The sequence below is a fragment of the Ictidomys tridecemlineatus genome, chromosome 3 (assembly GCF_052094955.1).
Source record: "Ictidomys tridecemlineatus isolate mIctTri1 chromosome 3, mIctTri1.hap1, whole genome shotgun sequence".
Classification (NCBI taxonomy): Eukaryota; Metazoa; Chordata; class Mammalia; order Rodentia; family Sciuridae; genus Ictidomys; species Ictidomys tridecemlineatus.
Window position 1 is genome coordinate 106,501,986 of NC_135479.1, and position 24,119 is coordinate 106,526,104.

The 24,119-nt window shown below is 35.5% G+C and overlaps 1 protein-coding gene and 1 non-coding gene across 2 annotated transcripts in view; one reads left to right on the forward strand and one right to left on the reverse strand.

Moving 5' to 3' along the window:
• Ppm1l (protein phosphatase, Mg2+/Mn2+ dependent 1L) overlaps window positions 1–24,119 on the forward strand; it is a 292,081-nt gene that overhangs the window by 143,804 nt on the left and 124,158 nt on the right. The window lies entirely within an intron of this gene.
• On the reverse strand, window positions 1,174–1,307 carry LOC120884618 (small nucleolar RNA SNORA70). Its single transcript, XR_005727039.2, has one exon. It is a non-coding gene; the product is annotated as a small nucleolar RNA SNORA70 (small nucleolar RNA).

Sequence of the window (24,119 nt, forward strand, 5' to 3'; positions counted from 1 at the left end):
AGGAATTTAAAGAATGATATCAAAGGGGCTAGTATTTGAGCTGGAACTTGAGTATTGTATACAATATTATGGTTAAGGGTGAGAGAATTCATTTCTGGCTCAGGGAATGACATAAACAAGGCACAGCTGAATAAAAATACAAACATGAACTCAGGGAGAAGAATTGTTAAAGACAGAACCTTGGTGAACTCTGCATACATAAGCAATGGCAAGAGTAATGTGTGCTTAAAAAGATGTGATAGAAGATTAGACTAGTAAGAGAGTGGGTTGTCAAGTCCAGATTTCTTTGCTAAGAGATTTACATTTTCAACATACTATAAATATTTTTAAAGGGAAGATAAATAATGGCAAATTAAGGGATCAGCTAGATATATAAAAGAATGTTGCAGAGAAGCTGTCGGCAATAATGTGGGATAGAAGTGGGGGACTTTGCATGAGGACAAGATAGGTTGTCCTGAAGGCATGGCACTGGAGTGAAATGGAGATACAAAGATGAGATATTATAGGTGCTGATAACAGATATGGCAAGTTGGGAGTCTTCTTCATTTTTATTTGGCGTAATTGACATAAGGAGATGCCATTAACTATGAAGCAATAGGAAAGGAAGATATGATCCTGGGAAAAAGTTAAAAAGTTCATTTTAGACTTGCAGAGTTTAAGGTATTAGAGCACTGATGGTCTTATGTAGATGTCCATTTAGACACACTAGTCTGGAGACCAGGAATTTTCTGTGTTTAGAACAGAAATCTGGGAACATCAACCTGATAATAATTTCTTTTTTTCTGAAGATAGGAAGCACTATTTATTTGTGGATCTGATTAAGGAAGCAGGCAGCACAGTGGAAGTCATCATGAGTGTAGGGTCCACCACTTGTCCCGGGGACCATGATGAGGAATATTTTGACCCCACAGCCATCTGGGATGGGCTGCTTCTCAGCTATCATTCATTCTCATTAAACTTGGTAAAGCCTCTCTTCTTTGAGATGTGAATTTTCTGGAGGCCCAGGTGCTTAAACTGGTATCCTTGTTCTTCATCTTTGTGCAGATAGACGTGATGACTTGGCCAAAGTAGGCACTGCCCACCATGCCCTGGGGCTTTCCAAAGGCACCCCAAATACTGTTTGATGTCATAATTGGGAACCACAAGATTAGAGACATGAACATCCATGGAAAGGGCCATCTCCAAGGTGCCTTAAGGCAGCCTATACAAGCCACAGGCTGTGTACACTACCAAGGAGGCTGATGTTTGCAGCTGTTGTACACTGAGCCAAAGGTAATTTTAAAAGCCATGAGAATAAATGAGCCCTCCCCCTCTGGAGGGAGATCAGTGAAAAGATGGCCAAAGAGAGAACTGTGTAAGGAGAGGTTGGACAAAAGGCGATAAAGAAGTCTGAGAAGGAGGGAAATCAGGGTTGTCATAGAAGCCAAGAGAAGGAGAAGTTTTGTTTTTAATTTTTTATTATTTCTTTTTAGTTATACATGACCGTAAAGTTTATTTTGATAAAATTATACATGCAAGGAATATATCTTATTCTAATTATGGCCCTGGTCTTGTGGATGTACCCAATGGTAGGTTTCACTGTGGTGTGTTCTATATGTACACATAGGAAAATATGTCAGATTCTTTCCATTGTCTTTTCTATTTATATCCCCCCTCCTTTCCCTTCATTCCTCTTTGTCTAATCCTTTAAAATTCTTTTCTTCTACTCATCACCACCCCCTTATTGTGGGTTAGCTTCCACATATCAGAGAGAACATTTGACCTTTGGTTTTATGGAATTGACTTATTTCACTTAGCATATTAGTCTCCAGATCTATCCATTTACTGGCAAATGTCATAAAATCTTCTTGATGGCTGTGTATCTATACCACAATTTCTTTATTCATTCATCTGTTGGTGTGCATCTAGGTTGGCTCCATAGCTTAGTTATTGTGAATCATATACCTATAAAAATTGATGTAGCTGTGTCACTGCAGTATGCTGATTTTAAATTCTTTGGATATATACAGAGGAATGGAATAACTGGGTCAAATTCCATTCCTAGTTCTTTTAGTATCTCCGTACTGCTTTCCAGAGGGGTTGCACTAATTTGCAGTCCCACCAGTGAATGAGTGTACCTTTTCCCCACATTTGTGCCAGTATCTGTTGTTTCTTGTATTCTTGATGATTGTCATTCTAATTGGTATAAGATAAAATCTCAGTGAATTTTAATTTGCATTTCTCTAGTTGCTAGAGATGTTGAACATTCTTTTATATATTTGTTCATACTTATTCTTTTGAGAAGTGTCTGTTTAGTTCCTTTGCTCATTTATCCATTTATTATTGGGGTTTTGTTGTTTTTGTTGTTAAGCTTTTTTAGAAAATATCTTTATTTATTTTACTTATTTATTTTTTATGTGGTGCTGAGGATCGAATACTGTACCTCACAAGTGCGAGGCAAGCGCTCTACCGCTAAGCTATAACCCCAGTCCCTGTTATTAAGCTTTTTGCTTGAGTTCTTTTTATACCTGGAAATTAATTCCTGATATGTGGGTGACAAAGATTTTCTCCCATTCTTCAGGCTGTCTCTTCACACTTTTGATTTTTTTCCTTTGTTGTGAAGAAGCTGTTTAGTTTGATACCATCCCATTTATTGATTTTTTTGTTTTACTTCTTGTGCTTTAGGAGTCTTATTGAGGGAGTTGTTTTCTAAGCCAACGTGTTAAGAGTATTGGGCCTACATTTTCATCTAGTAGGTGCAGGGTTTCTGGTATAATATCTAAGTCCCTGATCCACTTTGAGTTGAGTTTTGTGCAAGGTGAGAGATAGGGACTAAATTTCATTTTATTATGTATAGATTTCCAGTTTTCCCAGCACCATTTGTTGAAGAGGATCTTTTCTCCAATGTATGTTTTTGGTGCCTTTGTCTAGCATGAGATAACTGTATTTATGTGGGTTTGTCTCTGTGTCTTATATTCTATTCCATTGGTCTTCATGCCTGTTTTGGTGCCAATGCCATGCTGTTTTTGTTACTATAGCTCTGTAGTATAATTTAAGGTCTGGTATTTTGATGCTTCCTGCTTCCTTCTTTCACTAAGGATTGCTTTGGCTATTATTTGTCTCTTATTTTTTCCATATGGATTCCATGACTGCTTTTTAAAATTTATATGAAGAATGTCATTGGATTTTTAATAGAGATTGCATTAAATCCATATAGCACTTTTGGTAGTATGTCCATTTTGACTATATTAATTCTGCCTATCCTAGAACATGGGAGATCTTTCTATCTTCTAAGGTCTTCAATTTTTTTCTTAAGTGTTCTGCAGTTTTCATTGTAGAGGTCTTTCACCTCTTTTTGGTAAATTGATTCTCAAGTATTTTATTGTTTTTTTTTTGAGACTATTGTGAATGGGATAGTTTTTCTAATTTCTCTTTCAGTGGATTCATCATTGGTGTATAGTAACACAATTGATTTATGAGTGTTAGTTTTTTATCCTGCTACTTTGCTGAATTCATTTATGAGTTTCAGAAATTTTCTGGTGGAGTTTTTGGGGTCCTATTAATGTAGGATCATGTTGTCAGCAAACAGAGTTTAAGCTCTTCTTTTTCTAAGAAGAGACTTTAGAAGCCAACAGTTGGACTATATTAAATAATTTAAGAACTATGTTTATAGCAATTTGTATATTTGCCCCTACCAAGGAGCTCTAAATTCTGCCCTTGTATACAAACCCCACTGAAGGGAGAGTATTTTAGCATTGCTTTCTAGCCTGGGCCTTCACATTGCAGGGGTTCTTCAGCATTTATAGGAGTAACTCTAGGTCTCTAAAAATGTGCAGGTGATTCCTGTGGGTGAGGCAATGCTCTGACTTTAGTTAATCGTGGGAGAAAGGAAGGCATTATAGCTAAAGAATCAATTTCTTGTCATGATAGATCTTGTCATGTTCTGTCAAGTCTTGTCAGGAGTAGTGTCATGTTCTGTCAAATCTTGTCAAGAGTAGTACCTCTTTCCCTTTTAAGTCACAAATGAAAGAAGAGCCTGGCTGAAGAGTTAATAAATGGATGGCCTCAAATTTAAAAGCTTCTGCACAGCATAGGAAACAGTTAGGAATGAGAGAGAACCTACAGAATGGGAGAAAAATTTTGCTAGCTACTCTTCTAACAGGGTATTAATATCTAGAATATATGAAGAACTCAAAAAATTAACACCAACAAATCAAATAACCCAATTAATAAATGGGCAAATGTATTAAACAGACACTTCTCAAAAGAAGAAATACAAGTGGCCAACAAATATATGAAAAAATGTTCAACATCATTAACAATTAGAGAAATCCAAGCAAAACTACACTGAGATTTCATCTCATACTAGTAAGAATGACGATCACCAAGAATACAAATAATAAATACTGGAAAGGATGTGGAGATAAAGGAACACGTTTACATGGTTGGATGGATTGTAAATTAGTCTAACTACAATGGAAATCAGTACGGAGGTTCCTCAAAAGACTAGGCATGGAACCACCATATGACCTAGCTATACTACTCCTTGGTATTTATCCTAAAGAATTGAAGTCATGTTTATAACAACACAATTCACAATAGCCAAACTATGGAACCAGCCTAGGAGTCCACCAATGGATGAATGGATAAAGAAAATATGATATGTATACACAAAGAAGTTTTATTGGGCCATAAATAAAAATGAAATTATGTCATGTGTAGGAAAATGGATGGAGCTACAAACTATTATGTTAAATGAATAAGCAAGCTTATTATCAAGGGTCTATGTTTTTTTTCTCATTTATGGAAACCAGAGAGGAAAAAAGAAATTTGTGGGAGCGATCTCATGAAAATTAGAGGGAGATTATTAGAGGAAGGGAACCAGAGGTGACAAGTGGAGAAGGAGGGGAAAACTGCTATGGAGTGATACTATGTGCATGTACAAATATGTAACAACAGATCCCATCATTATGTACAGCTATAATGCACCAATAAAAAATATGGAGAGAGAGACAAGCAGACAGACAGATACTAGTTGTTTTGTTAAAACATTGACTATGTAGGAAGAAGAATAATGCTTATCATTGTTGGTTCTCAATTTTGAAATATATTTAAAACTTGAAACTTAATCTTGAGTTTAATTCTATGGCATTTCTTTTCTTTTTTCAAAAAAACTCAGTTATTTCCTAAATCTTATGCATTTATTTTGTGTATATGTTTTTACAAGCTTTCTTAATAATTACACATGCATTCTTATGAAGTGTTTCTTCAGTTTTTGTGCTGTTTTTCAGAGAAATTGAAATAACTTTTTAACTGTGGCATCTAGTTGGTAGGCAGCAGGTTACCAAAATGATTGCACTGTAGTAAGCCATTTCTTTTAGAAATCAAAACATTTAAGCTTAGGGAAATCTGAACTTATCCTATGAAATCCTTCAGTGTTGTGGTTTTAAAAAATACCCTGGTTGAAGATTAAAGAGTATGACCAAAGAGGTTATCATCCAGTCACCTATAATGTAGAAGGAATTAGCTCTCATGTGTGAGGATTTGAGTATGAGGGACATGTGTAGCTTCAGGGACAACTGGGATTTGTGTTGGTATTCTCCTTCCACAGCTGTCCTGTTTTGATACTAATAGCCTCATCTTTTGCATCTGTTGGGGTGTGGCAGAATATAAGAAAGAGTCTTGATTGAAGATTAATGTTACTGAGAGGGTTCTTGGAAGGAGTAAATGTCACTGTCATATTGGTAAGATATAGAGTGAGTTTGTGTTATGTGGCTGTGGTGGAGAGTTTGAGGAGTGGCTAGGCAGGGCCCCAAATGTCAATGATAGCCATCTAGCACTCTTAGTTTCTTCAGAGTTCTGCAGGACAGATTTTCTTACCAAATGCGTATTCTTCATTGTGCTGGACTCTGCTAAAAGCCCTCTCTGGAAGCCCTAACTTTAATGAGCTGTTCTTAACTGCTTGTGAGTGAGTATTCCTTTGTCCATGACTTAGACTAAAAGAAGTCTCCTTGAGCCCCTTACACTAGGTCCAAATTTTCTAATTTTTATTGTATTAATTGTCTTGTATTCCTGATGTGCCTATGCTATAAGAGAAAACAAACCCCACTGGTGGAGAGTACATTAGTATTGCTTTCCAGCCTAGGCAGTCTCATCACCCATGGGATGAGACATTTCCAAGGAGGACTAATAACTTCCTTTGCCTCCAGTGGAGGAACACAAAGAGTATGTAGAGTGAACCTCAGAACTTTAACCCTTCCACTTTCTGCAATGTTGACCATTTTGCAAGGATCCCATAATACTACCAATTCTTCTGTTTTGTTGGAAGAAGTATTTTGAACCCCTGAGAATAATTTGTACCCCTGCATTCAAGAGAGAAAATAGAGAAATTGGTATAAAATTCTCAATTTACGAGATTAATTTGTGTTAAATCAGGAGCAGTGCTGAAAAGGGACAGTTGGGATTTAAAAGGCTTAGGAAAACCTGAATAATGATGGTAATGGTTAGATTTTAGTAAGGCTAGAAACCAACCCTGAAAGCTGAATGGGATTTAGAGATCATCTGGGGTGTTCAGTCTATAAACCCCCTATAGGGCCCAGGCCAAATCTTTCTCTCAGTTTTTCCTAATTTAATGTTTCAGACAAATTATTATTCAGGGTGGGATCTATCTGTCATTCTTGAGCAAATCATAGTTCCCTACCTCTTACAGGTTAAGATATAAGACTTTATGCGTTTATAAAGGGCTTCCATTTATATTATCACAATTAGCTCTGCCCACTAATATAACAGAGAAAGAAATTAATGTACTCTTTGAGAAAAGCCTCTCTGTCCAGGGTCAGTACTCTTTCTATAAGCACAGAGCTGTCTTCTGTTATAAGGATTCTGTATTGTGAGAGCTAACCCTTTAAAGTAAGGATAAAAATACCAAGAGACAGCTGTCTGAGGGATTCTGAAGATATTCCCTGCCCTCAACTAAGGCCTGAAATCCCACCAATCCAGCAATTCACTTCTCTGAGTCTCCCAGGACCTTCTAATAGAATGTAAATATCCATGCCAGAGAGTTAGTTGCTCCTACAGGAGTGTGTTGGATAGAAATTGCTGAAGATGTGATAATGTAAAGCAGTTTGGTTGATGGGTTTAAATACTAATACATTTGAGAAATAGTTATTAAAAATTTTAAAGTTTGGGAAACTGTTGTAGTTACTGTGAGGGATAAAATGCTCAATAATAAATGTATAAGAGAAAATATAGATTCAAATATTCCTTTTGTCATCTTTAAGTTTAATAATCTAAAATGAATTTGAGTGATGATGCTTGCCTACATATCTTTCTTTTTTTTTTTTTTTTTTTTTTTAAGACAGCTGCCAGTTGAATACCAGTTTCCAGTTTCCACTTATTTTTTTTCCTGGCAATCCCTTGGAGAAACATATGTTTCTAACTTTAGTTACTGCTTTTCCCTCCATATGCTTCTTGTTCTGTTTCTTGGGTTGAATATGTGCATGATTAAGACCATGGAGTTTATTGCTAGAGTCAGATTTTCCTAATAGGAGTGAAAAGAGAACCTGACCACTACCAATTTTAAAGTGACTTTTCAATGCTTGCTTTTCAGCTATTTTTTGTGCCATCTTTGTGCATTATTGCAAGCTAACTCCCCTGGGGAAGAGAGGCATAAAGGCTTGGAGAACAGGTGCTAAGGATGAGAAATATTAGGATTCTCGGATACTTTTAATGCCATTTGTTTCTGGTCTTCCACAACTTAATATATCATCAGCTCTCATTGACTTAGAGTCTCACACGATAGTATAATATTTAGTGACACTGAGTAAGCCTTTTGAAAATGAAATAATGTGACAAATTTGGTTTCATATTGCTTAAAGGCATTAAAAGTGTTAAAGAAATCTCCCAATCTACTATCATTATAAATGGCCCGTTCTAGTTTGTTGTATAGATTCATCTAAACTGACAATAACTAACATATAGAGTGACAGGTCAGTGAAAGTGTGTCCACTTTTAGAAATTGTTGACCTTTCTAGATCTTGCATTTTTTTTACTTTATTTACCTTTAATATATTAAAATTTGTTACAAAGCATCACAGAGACTATGAGTTCAGTGTAAGATTAGAGATGTCTTTAAGATGTGAAAAAAAAGTGAACTTAAAAAGTGAAGCTATGCATAAATAATCTAATATAATAGAGAAATTATGGACTCAATATATTTTTCCTTAAGAGTTCTTATTTAACATATAAGTATTTGCAACAAATTAAAAAATTAGAGAGAATATATACTGACAATTCAAAAGTTATTTTGGAAAGTGATACTTTAAGAACCATTTCTAGGTATCTCATCATTAATTTGACTGAAATAGAATAATAAGACATGTATTACTTCATCGATCTAGAAATTAATAAAATAGTGTTGCCTGTAATTATTTTAATTCAGAAATGAGAAAAAAGCTTATTACTGACAAGTTTGTTTTATTAGGCAATAGCATTAAATTTCAACATGCCTTGTGCAAGTAATTAGACTTGGAAGTACAATGATGTATACAAATGAAATCGAGACTAAATTTAAAGATGAGTATGAGGAATAAATCAGAGATTAAAGAGAATGTTATTAAACACTGGAATGGTTAATGAGAAAGATGATCAAATCTTCTCAGACTAAGATAATGACTTTAATTTCTTTATTCTCTATGAGAAAGAATCATAAACATCAATACTATTTAGTTTTAGAATAAAATTGATAAAACCCACTAAATACTCCATGAAGTTGGGTTAGAATATATTTTGGGAAACAGCTCTCTGAATCCTTTGATTCAGCAGTCTGGGTGTCCTACAAATCTTTTGTAAGGACTTCCTTTTCTTTCTTGCTTTTCCCCTCCATTTGGCCTCAGTGTCAACTGTGTTCTGCTTTTTCATTTATCTGAGATCATAGTTGGGCCACTTAAGAACTGGGCTCTTTTCCAAAATTGGTCATTTCATTGTAGCCATTTTGAGAATGTTGTCTGAAAGATAAAAAAGAACTGGGCCTCATTCTCATGTTGCCCTGTAGTAGCTTGTAGACTCATGGATGCAGGAAGCCTTTTGGAAAGGGAGAGGATGTCTGTTGCATATATTGTATTACTTGTTATACAAAAGGTAAAATCGCAACAGTTTGTTTTTAGACTGACAAAAATTATCCTGTGTCAAAACATCCTCCTGCATCTAAATATCATATACCTGTTTTGCATTAGAAAGTTAATATACAAATCACTCTATGAGACTTGGGTTGAAGAAACTATTTGTCTTTATGTTTATCCCTCAATTTTAAGCCCTTCTTGCTATGAGGAATCTGATGTCAGTCATCAATGGAACCCTCCCCCACCTGCCCATCACTCTGTTTCACACTGTATTTAAGGGTCCTGGGAACCTGGGGATAAGCCTGGGCCTGAACCATCATCATGGCCATTATGGCTTTTTCTGAACACTTTGGCAAGGCCAAAATGGCAATCTACTCTTTGAGTTGGGCAGCTCTCAAAATACCTACCCCAGAGTCTTTGTCCCTGCAGGTAGGCTCCCCAGAGCCAACATGGGCAATGTGCTCTAGAGTTCGCCAGTGACCACATCAGTTTGAGGGCATTCTGCCACCTCTGGAAGTACTATAGCACAAGAGCCAAGCCCTCAAGACTGGAAGGACCTACTGGCACCATCTGCCTGCTCCCTCCCCTTCCTAGTTTCTAAGACCATATTCTCAGTGGAAGGATCTTCTTGGCCTTTTCTTTCACAAGGGGGTTTAATGACCCATCTGGAAGCTCTAATTGGATAAAAGGGAAGGGCCACAGAGCCTGTTTACTTTTCTCTCAATAAGAGGAAGTTATTTTTTAGGAATGCAGTATATAATCTCCCATCCCACAGGAGATTGCACATTTCCTTGAGACAGCTGAAACCCAGGAATTGTATTTCTACATTTGATTTCTGTATCTTGCCACATTGAATTCTCAGTCACCTGCTTTGTGTGTGTGTGTGTGTGTGTGTGTGTGTGTGTGTGTGTTTATGTCTGTCTGTATGCACATGTGCTCACAAGGCTATCATGACATGTTCTACTGCTTAAGGATTTAGGATCTTATATACCTGGTATGTGTTTGGCTGCCATACAGTTTGAACAAAAAACTGTTTTTCTATCTGACACACCACCCCCACCCTTGAATTTCTGATAATATTTTACTCATTCCTCAGACTTTCTTCATATACTAGAAACTGACTATAACATCATCCAATTTGTAGTATGAAAATTTGCTTACCTAGGTCCCCTCTGGCACCAAAATGATAAAGTTAGAAGGACTGCATTTTGAGATGGCCCTACCTAAGAAACAGCAGCACAGAAGTGACTGTGACAGCATTGCCTAACAGTTTTTAGGGATGGAAAAGCCCTATCTTCTTAGCCTGAATCAGAAATTTACAAAACACTTTTTCTTACTCTAGTTTTGCCAAAGACAAATCTGATTGAGTTTCACTGTCAAAACTCATTAAAACTTCTGAAGTTGAGACAATCCCTATTTTTCAATGTGGTATGATTCTGTAAGGAATGTCAGAAAACAAAAACAACAAATTATTTAATCTTTCCTCCTGCATAATTGTGGTAAAGCCTACAATTACCCTTTTAAAACATTAGATGACATTTCTGCACGAAGACCAGCTGAGGTCAATCAGGAAGCTGAATATTTGGATCATCAACAGAGGCAGTGGGGTTATGAGATTTTTGATGTTCTTGAGGGTGATTTTTGGTGTGTGACTAAAAAACTGTTCAAAGGTTTAATTTTAATTTTAAAATCTGACAATATTTTTACAATTATAGCCCCCAAAACCTAGTTCTTCTTTATGTTCTTCAAAATTCAGCTTCCACTTCTATTTTCTTTCTTTGTGTATATAAGCAGAGAAAGTTTAATATTAATTTTAAGGGGTCTTTGAATAATATTTGGTCTTATTTACAAAATTGATTAAACATTTAAACTGTGCTTAAAAACTTAATATATGTATTTTTTTCCTTTTAAGTATTTGAATTGTCTGACTTAAAATTTCAGTGTGTGAGAAATGCTTTCAAATCTAATAAATCAAGCCTATAAATATAGAACCCTCAAGTTTCTAAATATTCCAAATACATAAAATTTCAAACATGAATAGATTCCTGAACAGGAAATTATTTTATTTAATAAAAATCTTTACATACTTGTACAACTTTTTGAAATTCTGAGATATAACAACACAACCCTATTTATAGAAGGCAGTTAACATGTCAGTTAACTTAGTTTGAGTGCTAGATTTGCAGGGACCCAGAACATTTCTTATCATCAACAAAGGAAATCAGCAAATGCCAAGTAATTCGGAGTTATTTCTCAGTCATATGGAGGTTACTAATGATCAGAGATTTTCATCCGCTACTGATTACATTCCAGAATACCTAGAAGATGCTCATAAACCCATTTTATAGTTGTTCTTTCAGGGACTTGGAAATAGGCATCTAATTTCTTATATCCTGCAGCTCTGGATTTAGATTATTTTCACATCCCCATTTCCTGATGATTACTCTCAAAGTATGCATGATCCACCAGGTTCATCATTTGCATCTTTTTGATTCCTAACTTATACAAACTTAGTTTCATCTAAGTCTAAAGACTTTTGAGGTAGATGAGATCTTATATTTTTTTATATTCTTAGGACCATACAATTCTCACAGATATTTAACATGAGACAGATTGATTTTGGGTATCTTAGTATCTACTGTGATGTCACTGCTCATAAGGCCATGATTCTCACAGCAATTGAAAGGAAAGGGTTTTTATTTATTATTTGTTTGTTTTGAAAGTCATCCATATGTCAGGCACTGAGCTAGGCAAAGGAATACAATCAGTTAAGGCAGACATAAATTCTCTCTTCATAAAACGTATGAGAAAGCAAGGTCGACCATATGCTACCAGTGAAAATTTGGAAATATAAGGTTAGGTACCTAAATACTGGCCTTGATTCTGCCAGTGAATAACCTATTAAAGGTATTAATTTTCTCCTTTTCTAGAGTAAAATTTATGCCTATTCAGTTGAAGTTGCTGTAGAATTATCTTGGAGATTAGTACTGGCAATGTAACTAGAACTTGTGGCAAATTACATTATGAGTGGTCTCATGGAACAAAGAAAATAGTTCATTTCTAAAAGCAGTTTATTTATTCTCTGTTCATTGATGAGGTTTGTTTTATATTGAACATCCCCTCTCCCCTACAGCCCTGGGGATTGAACCTAGGGCCTCACACGTAGTAGACAAGTGTTCTACTACTGAGCTACCTCCCCAGCCCTAGTTTTATTTAAAATGAAGGTGCTTTGCTTTTTAGGCCCTAACAATAGATATCACAGTAAAGTTTTATCATGAAAATTTGGGCAGTTCCCCTCAAAGCCAGTCAAGAAATTGAAATGAGTCATACTTTAAAGAAACCAGTTCTGCTGATTCCTTCCTTATTTCCATTTGAAGATATTTTCTGAATGAATATTTTATCATCTGAAGAACTTCATGAAAACCATATGTTTTATTTCCTGATTCTCAAGTAAAGGCTTTAGAAGTTGTTCTAGTCAGTCAAGATGACTTGGAAAATGTGTCCTCTTTTTAGGTCATTGAATAGTATATGCAATTGGTTTCTTAAATGCACTCAACTTATAATTATATCACTTTGGAAATAGTTTTTATTCATCTTTCACCACAGTTCTCAAATCATATCACATCAAAGAATACCAAAATGGATGCTGGAACATTAAACAGAAAAGCAGTTAGCCATAAGAAATTATCAATTTTTATTTATTCTTTTTTTAGATATAGAAAATATCAATTTATTCTTCAGTTATCCCATGCTTTTAAATGAATAATAAAGCTGGTTGGAAATTCAGACAGTAGAAGTTGCAATTACACTTGATATGACTCAAGAGTGATTCTCTGTTGACTAAAATAGTCTCTTTTAAACAGAACATGTGTGGGCTAGGGTTGTAGTTCAATGGTAGAGCACTTGCCTAGTATATGTAAGGCACTGGGTTTGATTCTCAGCACTACATATAAATAAATTAAATAAAGGTCCATTGACAACTAAAAAATATTAAAAACAAACAAACAAAACATGTGGGGTTTCATTTAAAGCTTTGGATAGTAATAAAGTCTTCAGATTATCTCCTCCTTGGACTTTGGGACTCCTGACACTTTCACAAGGTAGTACTTATTTTCTTTGAAGAGGAAGCAAATGGAATTAGCAACCTCAGTCTATTAACTGCTATACATAGGCAAATTAAACCTTGATCTGTATGCCTCCTCTCTGAGAGGATGAGCTACTTTGTCAAAAAGAGGTATAAATTTGTCTGCAAGTATCCTGTTAAAAGCTTCTTTTCAGTAAGAATTATATTCACTTGTTTCTTTTACTTTTAGAAAAGAGGTAGTAAGCTTTACCTTCTGTCTCAAATAATGAAAGATGGTATGATTGGATGCAACCATGAAGCTATAATTTCTGCCACAGGGATAATGATCCTCTTTGAAACCATCAGTTGGTTGTTCCCACAGAGCTTGGCTGTGGGCTATGAGCAAAACCCAGCTACACCAGTTTGAAGTCTAGAAATTTTGGATATATTGAAGAATCCAATCTTCTGCAAAGTTTAAAAGCAGTGTGGACAATAGATAAATATAATATTTAATAGCTATATTAAAATATTTTTGCTATATCTCCTCACATTCTGAAAATTCCAGAATCAGAAGATGGTCTAACCGGAAGGGATATCATCCCTGATTTTGGCAGGTTCTGAAACAGGAAGAGAGGATCTAGTGTAGCCAGCCAAATCTAGCTAATAGTGATAGACAATTTCCAGATGTGGAAGTGAATGCCTATTGTTATTTATAACAATAACCATTGTTATTTAGGAGAATATAAAATAGCTTAAGGAGTCATAGAGCGAAAATATTAGAAAAATGCAGCATCCTCAGAATTATTGGTGCCTGGAAAGCATTTCAAGACTTAATATGAGGTACTGGCATATGCCCTCTTCCATCTAAGTGTAATATATAGATTTCACAGCTTATCACAGAGAAAAATCTCTAACACATAGGGAGCACTTGTGTAATGATTAGGATAACTTCTCTATAGGGGATAGAGAGAGGTCAGATATGAGATTTTTGCCAAGTGAGCCTAAAATTACAAGCTAAATTCTGACTTATGTCTGATGATAGGAAATAATTCACATTTAGATTACCTTTCAGATATGTTATCCTTCTGTCAGCTCTTTACTGACATGAAGCCTCATCATAGAAGTGCTGCAGGTTGATTTTTACCTAGCTCAGCAAAAAATATGTAAAATGACTATTCTTTCCTATTTGTTTTATATTCTTTTTCAGAATAAACTGCATCTGTCCAAACAAAATCAATGTGCAAGAAGCAGAAAATCAAGAAGCTATTCCTAATAATTGAAATCAGCTTTTAGAATTCTGAATATGGAAACTACATGTTATTATCAAATGAGAAGTGGTCATGATCATTTGCAACAGCCACTCTTCTGCAAATTTGATTTACCAGTCACTAAAACCTCTATTTATAAGTGTCACATTTGCATGCACAAAATTGAACTTCTCATTCTAATTCATACTGCATATGAGTTGTGGAAGCAGGAATCATGAAATTTTTGAGAGTTTTTTAAATTTAGTGTCGGTATATTATAGAGCATACCAACACTAAATAGATGGAAATAAAACATAGTTTTATTTAAGTTAGCCATTTGAGTAATCAAGACAACAGTTCAGTTGAATTTGCTGTATTGTTCTAATTTGATCCTCATTAACAAAAGTTGTGATCTTAAATTTCTATACTAGCTATAAATTGTTTAGCAAGTAAGTCCTTGTGTTGTCAAGAGATTGTTTGTTTTGCTGCAGACTAGTCCACTATTACCAGAGGTAGAACACCAAACTCTCAGTTCATCATCTCAAAAAGTTCTTACATCTATACCATTAATAATAAAGATAAGAATAACTCTACTTTGTGTTTTTAGAGAAACTTAAGGTTTAAGAGGTAACCTGTTATTGCATGTAAAAAGTGAAATTGGTGATATCAGTAAAGCAAGTATTTTGGAGGAGGAAAATGGAGTTTTCTGGGTTAGTCAGATTTTTGTCACTGTGACCAAAATATCTGAAAAACATCTTAAAGGAGGGAATATTTATTTTAGCTTGTGGTTCCAGATATTGTAGTTCAAGGTCTGCTAGCTCCATTGCTTTGGGCCTGAGGTGAGGCAAAACATTATGGTGGGTAGGGTGTGGTAGAGGAATGATGTTCAGTTTATGGCAGCCGGGAAGGAGAGAGAAAGAGAGAGAGAGAAAGAGAGAGAGAGAGAGAGAGAGAGAGAGAGAGAGAGAGAGAGAGAGAGAGAGAGAGAGATGTCTAGCAGGCTCTTGTTTGAAGATGACAGGAGTGAGGAGACTGCTGTGTTTGAGATGAAAGAGCTAATAAATAGTAGGCTTGGAACTAGAACTCCTCATTCGGATCACTTTCCACTGCATGATCACTCTCTATTGTTTCATTTTGATAAGCTAGTCTCCAGACCAAGAGTTTAAACTCTTTGAAGACAAGGACCTCTTATATCTCCCCACAATAGCTCTAGAGTGTTGAATATATATTAGGGTCACAAAAGAATAGCCTGGGACAAAAGAATTCTGCTAGCTGTGCTGGCTATGGCTCCCTCCCTCCCAATTGTTTATCTCAATTTGAGAAATTCCTTTTCTGGGCTCTACTATGAATGTGCTATGCTATTGGTGGCTGTAAGTGGTGGGTATAAAGTCAAGGTATTCATGTCACAGGACTGTATTCTGACCCACATAGATGGTCGTTATGACAGCATTCTCCTAAGCCTTCCTAACTTGCTTATATTATTGGATATGTAGAACCTGAATTGATAGAGAAACTTCTTTAAGAAGCAAGGCACTTGTGCTAGTTCCATTTTAAGTATATTCCAAGGAGCTTGTTATAGCCCTATAAATAATCATTGATCCTCCCAGGATTCATCACAGCACAAATTATTTCTGTTTTCAGAAGAAAGCCAAAGTTGTTAGGTTTTGTACCTAAGGCAAGTGGGTTGACAGTATACAAATAGATGCTCTAAAAGATGACAGGACAGGAGGACTCATTTTGCATCCTTTCCTTGGCCAGATGTATACAAGGAACATCCCATGACTAAAAGTAGAGATTAAAAAACAAAATAAAACAAAAACATAAAAACCTTAACCTGTGTTATTTTAATACACTAACATTGGCAAAGGCCCATAATCAAAGCCTGAGCTGTGTTATCTCTTCTAACCAGAAGCTCTCTCCAGAAAGAACATTTGGAAAAGCAAAGTAATTTCCAGTTGTGTCTTTGAAGTTGTCTGGTGTGATGTGATGGGTGTTTAATACATGCTGTGGATATTTTTAAAATAGGGAACAACCACAAAGTGATAATATAAAGGAACAGTTTTAACAGCTAGTTTTAAGGCCTAAAAAATAGCCTACATAAAAATGTATTTTTCCTCCTTTACTTTATAGTTTTGTTTTTATGAATTTGATGAATTTTTTTTAAAATTAGAGACTTATACCCGTTGGTGGTGAAACTTTTACATGTTATGTGAGTTTTATACTATGAAATTTCTAGTTTTTCACAAGATGGGTCATTAACATTGTATACATGTGGTAGTGAAAAGCTAAATACCCCTTTCTCTTCCTGCACCTGGTCTAATGAAACTGTTAGCTAAAGGCTAGTTTTAATTGGCAACTCTGTGAATTTCTTTAATTTATTTTTTAACTTTAATTTGTTAGATATGACAGCAGAATGCATTATAATTAACTTTGTGAATTTATTATACTAAGTTTTCCACTTTTTTAGGTCAGGCAGTTGTTATGTGTTTTAGTGGATTTGTTCAGTTTAGGAGCTTCTTGCTGACAATACTACAAGAAAAGAATGCTTGCCTACTACAATAGGTAGTGGATAGTAGGTATGCAGTAAATATGTGTTGAATGAATTAAATAGAAGGATGAATGACTCCAGACCATACTTCAAATCTTGAATAAACCAATTTTTGACCTATTTTAGAATCATAGGATATTAGAGGTAAAAGTGACATTAAAGGTCACTTAATCTGGTTTCCTTTTGGGAGATATCAAATAAATTAGGTCTATTTGATCTAGAAAATCTCTTTAAAGAGAGATTTGGAGTCCTGAAAAGGATATCAAATTTACAGTTTGATAAGCTCCATAGACAACTAATCACTTGCTTTTTGTATGACCTTGGATGTATTACTTAGTTTCTTTTTACTTAAGTAAGGATAAAATGAGACAATGGGTATAAAATTGTGGGGTTCACATTAAATCTGCCTGACACCATTTTTCCCTTCTACCAGCAGACCACATATCCACCCAGACCACAGGGCATTTGGCCTAGCACCTCAACCCATCTCAACAGTAATTGGTCCAGGAAGTGGGACTATGATTGAATCAGAGCCAATTAGAGTCATTCAGTGGGATATTTCAGACTGATCCTGACAAGGCATTTTCTCTAGTATGGTAATTGCTTTAAGTATTTGAGCTTTGAGTTTATAGTAACCAGTCCCTACCTTCCTGCTCTCACTGTTTAGAATAAGATAACATACAAGGTTAACAGAGGTATATTCAAATGTTTGCATCCTCTTCAAAATTTACATTTCAACTTAATCCTCAATTAAGAGGTTTAGACCTTTAAGAGATAATTAAATCATGAGGAAGGAGCCCTCACAAATAGAACTGGGGACCTTTTGAAAGGCTGGAGAGAACTAACTAGGTCCCTTTTGCCCTTCTGTCACTTATGTCATGTGAGAACACCTACATTGTGCTACCTTTAAGGTAGGCTTTATCTTGGAATTCCCCTCCTCTAGACTGTGAGAAATAAGTTTCTCTTCTTTATAAGTAATCTGGTCTGTTACATTTTGTTAGAGCAGTACAAACAAATTTAAGACTAGCAGACATAAGGCAGAGATGCAAGGCAGATGGGGCCTAAATTCCTGATTTCAGTTGGCCCTGAGGCAAATCTAACTCCTCCTTTTATAGCAGTGTTTTTTCTTTTTTTTTTTTGTTAAGGTAGTTGATCTACAAAGTCTCTTAAAATAGAGATTTGGAGTACTGAAAGGATACCAGACTTACAGTTAGATAATATGAGCTCCAAGGCCAGCTAATCACTTGCTTTTTGTATGATCTTGCATATGTTACTCAGTTTTAGTTTCAATAAATTAAAATTCTTGGGATTTAATTTTTAAAAAAAGCATCTTTATTTTTGTTTTCCCACTGACCAGTTAGAATGTATTTAGTAGAGGAAGTTCTTCCTATTCCAGGATGAAAACTTGGACACCTTTTCTGATAATTTTGAATAATATAATTACTTTAGTCACTTAAATTACAAATAGAACAACCAGGTTCATGAAATAATCAAAACTTGAAATGTGACTTGAAGTTGTATCTCCCTGCTTCACTTCCCCAACTAAGGCCTTTGCCATTTGGAACCCACTTGAAATTTCTCTATGAAAGCCATAGTTTCTGATCCTATCATGTTCTAAAAGAGAAAGGAAAAGAGAGGGGGCAGGAAAGTGCTTACAGATAGAGTTATTGACAACAGGAAATTATTGTGTCAATATCTTCTGATAACTTGTGTGAGTTTTCAGCCATGCTTGCCTTCTTCATCTTATTTACCTGTAATGTATGTAAGCAATGCATTTTCCTTACTTCCTGGTTTTAGCAATTATTCTGAAAAGACTCCGTGGTAGGGTCCTTTTGGCTCTGTAGGCAGTCCCCTGAAGCTTCAGACCAACCTCTCCCCCTCTGTGGCCTGCACCTACCCACTGGAAATCCTTGAGATCCTTAGAGAAACAAGTGCTGGGAGTTCAGGCCAGTCTAGCAAGTCACCTTACCCTTTTCCTTCTCCTTCAGCTCTTGTTTTTTTGGTGTTTACCAGGTAGGAGTCAGGCACATATCTATTGTGTTCTCCTAACTGTGGGGGCATGCACTAGACTTCCTGAATTATCCTTTGAAGCTCCTGTCTCCTGACTTACTACATTGCTTTCACCCTTCCCTCTCTGACACGTGAAAAGGGATATACAACACATTGCTTTCTCGGAAAACTTCCTAAGAAACTCTCCCTTAATTTACATATTTTTGACTGTTGTTTGAATGTGGGGTAGGGCTTTTTAGAATCAAATAGTGGGTTGCCAAATGTGTCTTTTAGAATTAAATAGTGGGTTGCCAAATGTGTCTTTTACATCATGTTCCAGGAACCTCAATTGAAATTTCCTGTTTAACAGACCTTTGAAAAAGTGCTTTGTAAATATGAAGTGCTATACAAATGTAGGAAAATAAGTCCCTTTGTCCTGAAGAGGTATAAGGACTGAACAGATAATAAAATATGGTTGTACTTCCTGAAGCAGAGAAAGATTGCAAGAGATTTAGGTAGGCTGGTCTGAGGGTCTGCTTTGAGTCTAGTTAATGCATACTTTATTACTTAGTTAAGGCACATTTGTTAATAATATACAGCTTCTAATTTGTGCTGCTCTCTAAATTTATAAATGGCAATAATTGAGACAGTGGAGGACAGACATTTGAAATGAAAAATGAGAGTTGTCCAGACACAGATTCTCTCCTTTTTGTATAGGCAGCCTGTAGTTTGTATAGTCACATACCATGTCCACACACTGAAGAGTAGTTTTGGTAGTTGTGGTACTTGGCCATGTGTACAAACTGCTTGACTATTATATACCCCACTCAAAGAAGTTCTTTCCTCACTCAAAGGTTGGAGAAGTTGACATTAAAAAAGGGAAAATAAAATGAGAAGCTGCATTCATCACCTGGAATCTTTATTCACTCAGTTTATTTAGCAATTACTTATTGAACACCTACTGTTTTTCCCAGGTCCTATGCTAACCATTAGGTCTGTAGTGGTGAACTAAACAAACTACTTACAATCTAATGGGAAAAACAGACATCAAACTTTTATTTATCTTTTTAAATTTATATATGACATCAGAATGCATTACAATTCTTATTAAACATAGAGAGCACAATTTTTCATATCTCTGGTTGTATATAACGTATATTCACGGCACTTTGTGACTTCATACCTGTACTTTGGATAATAATGATCATCACATTCCACCATCATTAACAACCCCATGTCCACTCCTTTCCCCTCCAACCCCTCGGCCCTATATGAGTTCGTCTATTCTTCCCATGCTCCCTCTCCCTATCCCACTATGAATCAGCCTCCTTATATCAAATAAAACATTTGGCATTTGGTTTTTTAGGACTGGATAACTTCACTTAGCATTATCTTCTCTAACTCCATCCATTTATCTGCAAATGCCATGATTTTATTCTCTTTTATTGCTGAGTAATATTCCATTGTGTATATATACCACATTTTTTTTTTATCCATTCATCTATTAAAGGGCATCTAGGTTGGTTCCACAGTTTAGCCATTGTGAATTGTGCTGCTATAAACATTGATATGGCTGTGTCCAGTAGTATACTGTTTTTAAGTCCTTTGGGTATAGACCTAGGAGGGGGATAGCTGGGTCAAATGGTGGTTCCATTCCAAGTTTTCCAAGGAATCTCCATACTGCTTTTCACTATTGGCTGCACCCATTTGCAGTCCCACCAGCAGTGTGAGTGTACCTTTTCCCCCACATCCTCTCCAAACTTATTGTTGTTTGTATTCATAATAGTCTCTTCAACAGATGGTTCTGGGAAAACTGGAAATCCATATGCAACAAAATGAAATTAAACCTCTCTCTCACCATGCACAAAACTCAACTCAAAATGGATCAAGGACTTAGGAATAAAACCAGAGATCCTGTGTATAATAGAAGAAAAAGTAGGCCCTAATCTCCATCATGTGGGATTAGGCCCTAACTTCCTTAATAAGACTCCTGTGTGCAAGAATTAAAATCAAGAATCAATAAATGGGATGGACTCAAACTAAAAAGTTTCTTCTCAGCAAAAGAAACAATCTGTGAGGTGAACAGAGAGCCTACATCTTGGGAGCAAATCTTTACCCCTCACACATCAGATAGAGTACTAATCTCTAGGGTATATAAAGAACTCAAAAAGCTAAGCACCAAAACAAACCAAAACAAACCAAAACAAAAAAATCCAAATAACCCAATCAACAAATGGGCCAAAGACATCAAACATTTAAATGCTCAGTTGTAAACTGCATTATATAGTAAAAAGAAAAAGAACACAATTGGTGAGGGCAGGGAACTCTTTAAAGAGATGTTGTAGGGAGGCATTCTTGGCAGAAGAAGTGTAAAGGGTGGGCCCTACCATATGTCCACATTTACAGTTCACATGTATTATTCCTAATTAAATAATAGTAGCCAATATCTAAATGAATATTGCCTTTTATTAAGATATAGTATTTTCTTTCCACGGTTATGATGCAAGCTTATTTTTCAAGAATGTTGTCTTCTTTTATAGAGGGTGTTTGACCTTTTCTTCCATAGAAATTAGAATTTGTTTAAAAAATCTACTTGGGAAAACATCCCCAAATTTCAGCCCCATTTTTCACTGCAAATTTATTTATTTATTTTTTGTTGTTCAAAAACAAAAAATTGGGATATAAATTTTATATAATGTTTCCTCTCAGTGATCAATTCTGCCCTCTCAGAGCTTCTTGTTTTTCAGACCCTAAGAGCTCTTGTGGAGGAGTCATTTTTGTTTTTGCTGTTTCTCATGCTCTGTGGCCACTCCCTTGTTTCTTTATACTCTTTCAAAGCAGGGACTCGAGGGGGCAGAAGAATGAATGAGGAAAGCCTTTTTGGCTAAGAATAGTTTCCTAATAAGAATGTTTTAGTTTTGTTCCAAAACAAATTACCTAAGGTTTTCTGCAAGAAAGGTATTGTGTGCCTGTACAAATATGTAGCAACAAGGATCATCATTATGTACAACTCTAATGCACCAATAAAAAATGTGTGGAAAAAGAGCAAGAAAGCAAGAATGAGACTATGGTTTTGAACATATTGTGAACTGTAAAGGTGTGGGTTAAGAAAAAGCCCATTTTTCTACCGTGATAATAATATCTGCTTAAAATGGAGCTACATAGAGTGACACCTGTTCAAGGTATAAATTTAAGTTTTATTTTCATAATAATTATTACCTAAATGCTGCATGGCATAGGAGAAGTAGCACTGGACAGAGCACTGGACAAAGCATTAAGGTTTCTCATCTGTCTTTGCTACAATGTTTATCCCTAGATAATTCATTTTATCCATCTATGCCTCCATTTCCTTAGCTACAAGGTGAAGGTAGTGATAATATTGTCTCCTGCTTCTCAAGATTGTCAGGAGACATAAATAAATAATCTTACAATGCTAAGACTTTCTTAAATGATAAAAGTCTTTGCATTTGATAAATTATTACTGCCATTGGGTTTTGGGTCTGATGTTTGTGACTGATCTTAGTCTGTCAAACAATTCTCCCCAAGTTCATTTATCTTTAGGCCAAGATTCATGACATCTGTGCATCTGGTTGGGTAAAAGTTTTATGATATGGCTGTCACTAATGCACCTATTCAAGAGAGTCCTATATGTTAGAAAAATGTTATCTTTTTTAGACAGAAGACTAGATTTGAATTTCAGTCTATTATTTACTACTAAATTTATTTATCTTTTCTTTTTCAATTTTTTCATCTGTAAAATAGCTATGAGGATACAATGATAAAAATTATGAAAGTGATTAACATACCTTTGACTGGTATGGTAGGCTTTTACTAAGTGCTAGTTCTCGTCCCCTCTTAAACAGATACAAATCAGCATTTGCAAAACAGAATACTTTATAAAAGATTCATAAGGGGTTATGTTTAACACAAATTCAGTTTCTATTTAGATTTTGCTACAGTTGTAGGTGCATATGTACTTCTTTTCTTTTTTTTGTACCCAGATGCTCTTAACCACTTAACCACATCCCCAGCCTTTTTTATTTTTTATTTTGAGAAAGGATCTTACCAAGTTCCTCAAGGCCTTGCTAAGTTGCTGAAGCTAGCTTTGAACTTGTGATTCTCCTGCCTCAGCCTCCCAACCCACTGGGATTACAAGCGTGTGCCACCATGACCAGCTGTATTTGTTTTCTAATAAAATCATATTTTAAAATATTTCACTCTTTGTATCATGTACCATTTAAAAAAAAAACAGAGAACAGAGGACAGCTATTTTTTGATAGAAATATCCCAGGAACTGGGCTGGGCATGTGGCTCAAGCGGTAGCGCGCTCGCCTGGCATGTGTGCGGCCCGGGTTTGATCCTCAGCACCACATACAAACAAAGATGTTGTGTCCACCGAAAATTAAAAAATAAATATTAAAATTCTCTCTCTCTCTAAAAAAAAAGAAAAAGAAAAAGAAATATTCCAGGAACTAATTTAATTGTCTTTTTATTGTAATTTAAAATGCTGTAACTTGAGAAAATGATTTTTTATATTTATGTGGAATATATTTATTTATTTGTTTTATTATTATTTTATATGGGATTTATATCTACCTATTTCTAGGACAGTTTTGGAATTGTTTATAAAATCAAGCCCAATGGAAAAACAAGGCAATTGAAAATGAAATAAAAATTAAAGCAGATATCTCCAGACACCTGAGGCTAAGTGATATAAAATACCTCTCTGTGAAGAGGAGAGCAAGAATTCTTGTTGGCTGCATTTCTTGTTGTTCTACCATTATTTTTCATTATCCTTCTTTGAGCATCTCCCATCTCCTTCTACCTTGTCCCTTCATTATATGGAGGAATGGAAGACATGAAAGTTTGGGAGTTTGGTGGGAAATGAGCCATAGCTGACCAAGAATTTGCAGCATACAAGTAGGAATCCTATATCCTTTTAGTTGCCTTGACAGTTTTTCCTGAATTGAAAGCTGCAAACATTGCATATGCAAAAGTATTGTCTCTTGCAGGAGGTAGAACTTTTTTTTTTTCCCTTTCTTTCTCTCTCTCTCTGAAATACTCCTGGCCCAGGAATGTTGGAACAAATGACTTCAGACAATCTGATTACATAAAAAGGATTTTGATACATGGCTTTTTGTTTATAAATTTTAAATGACTGAATTTCTCTTTAA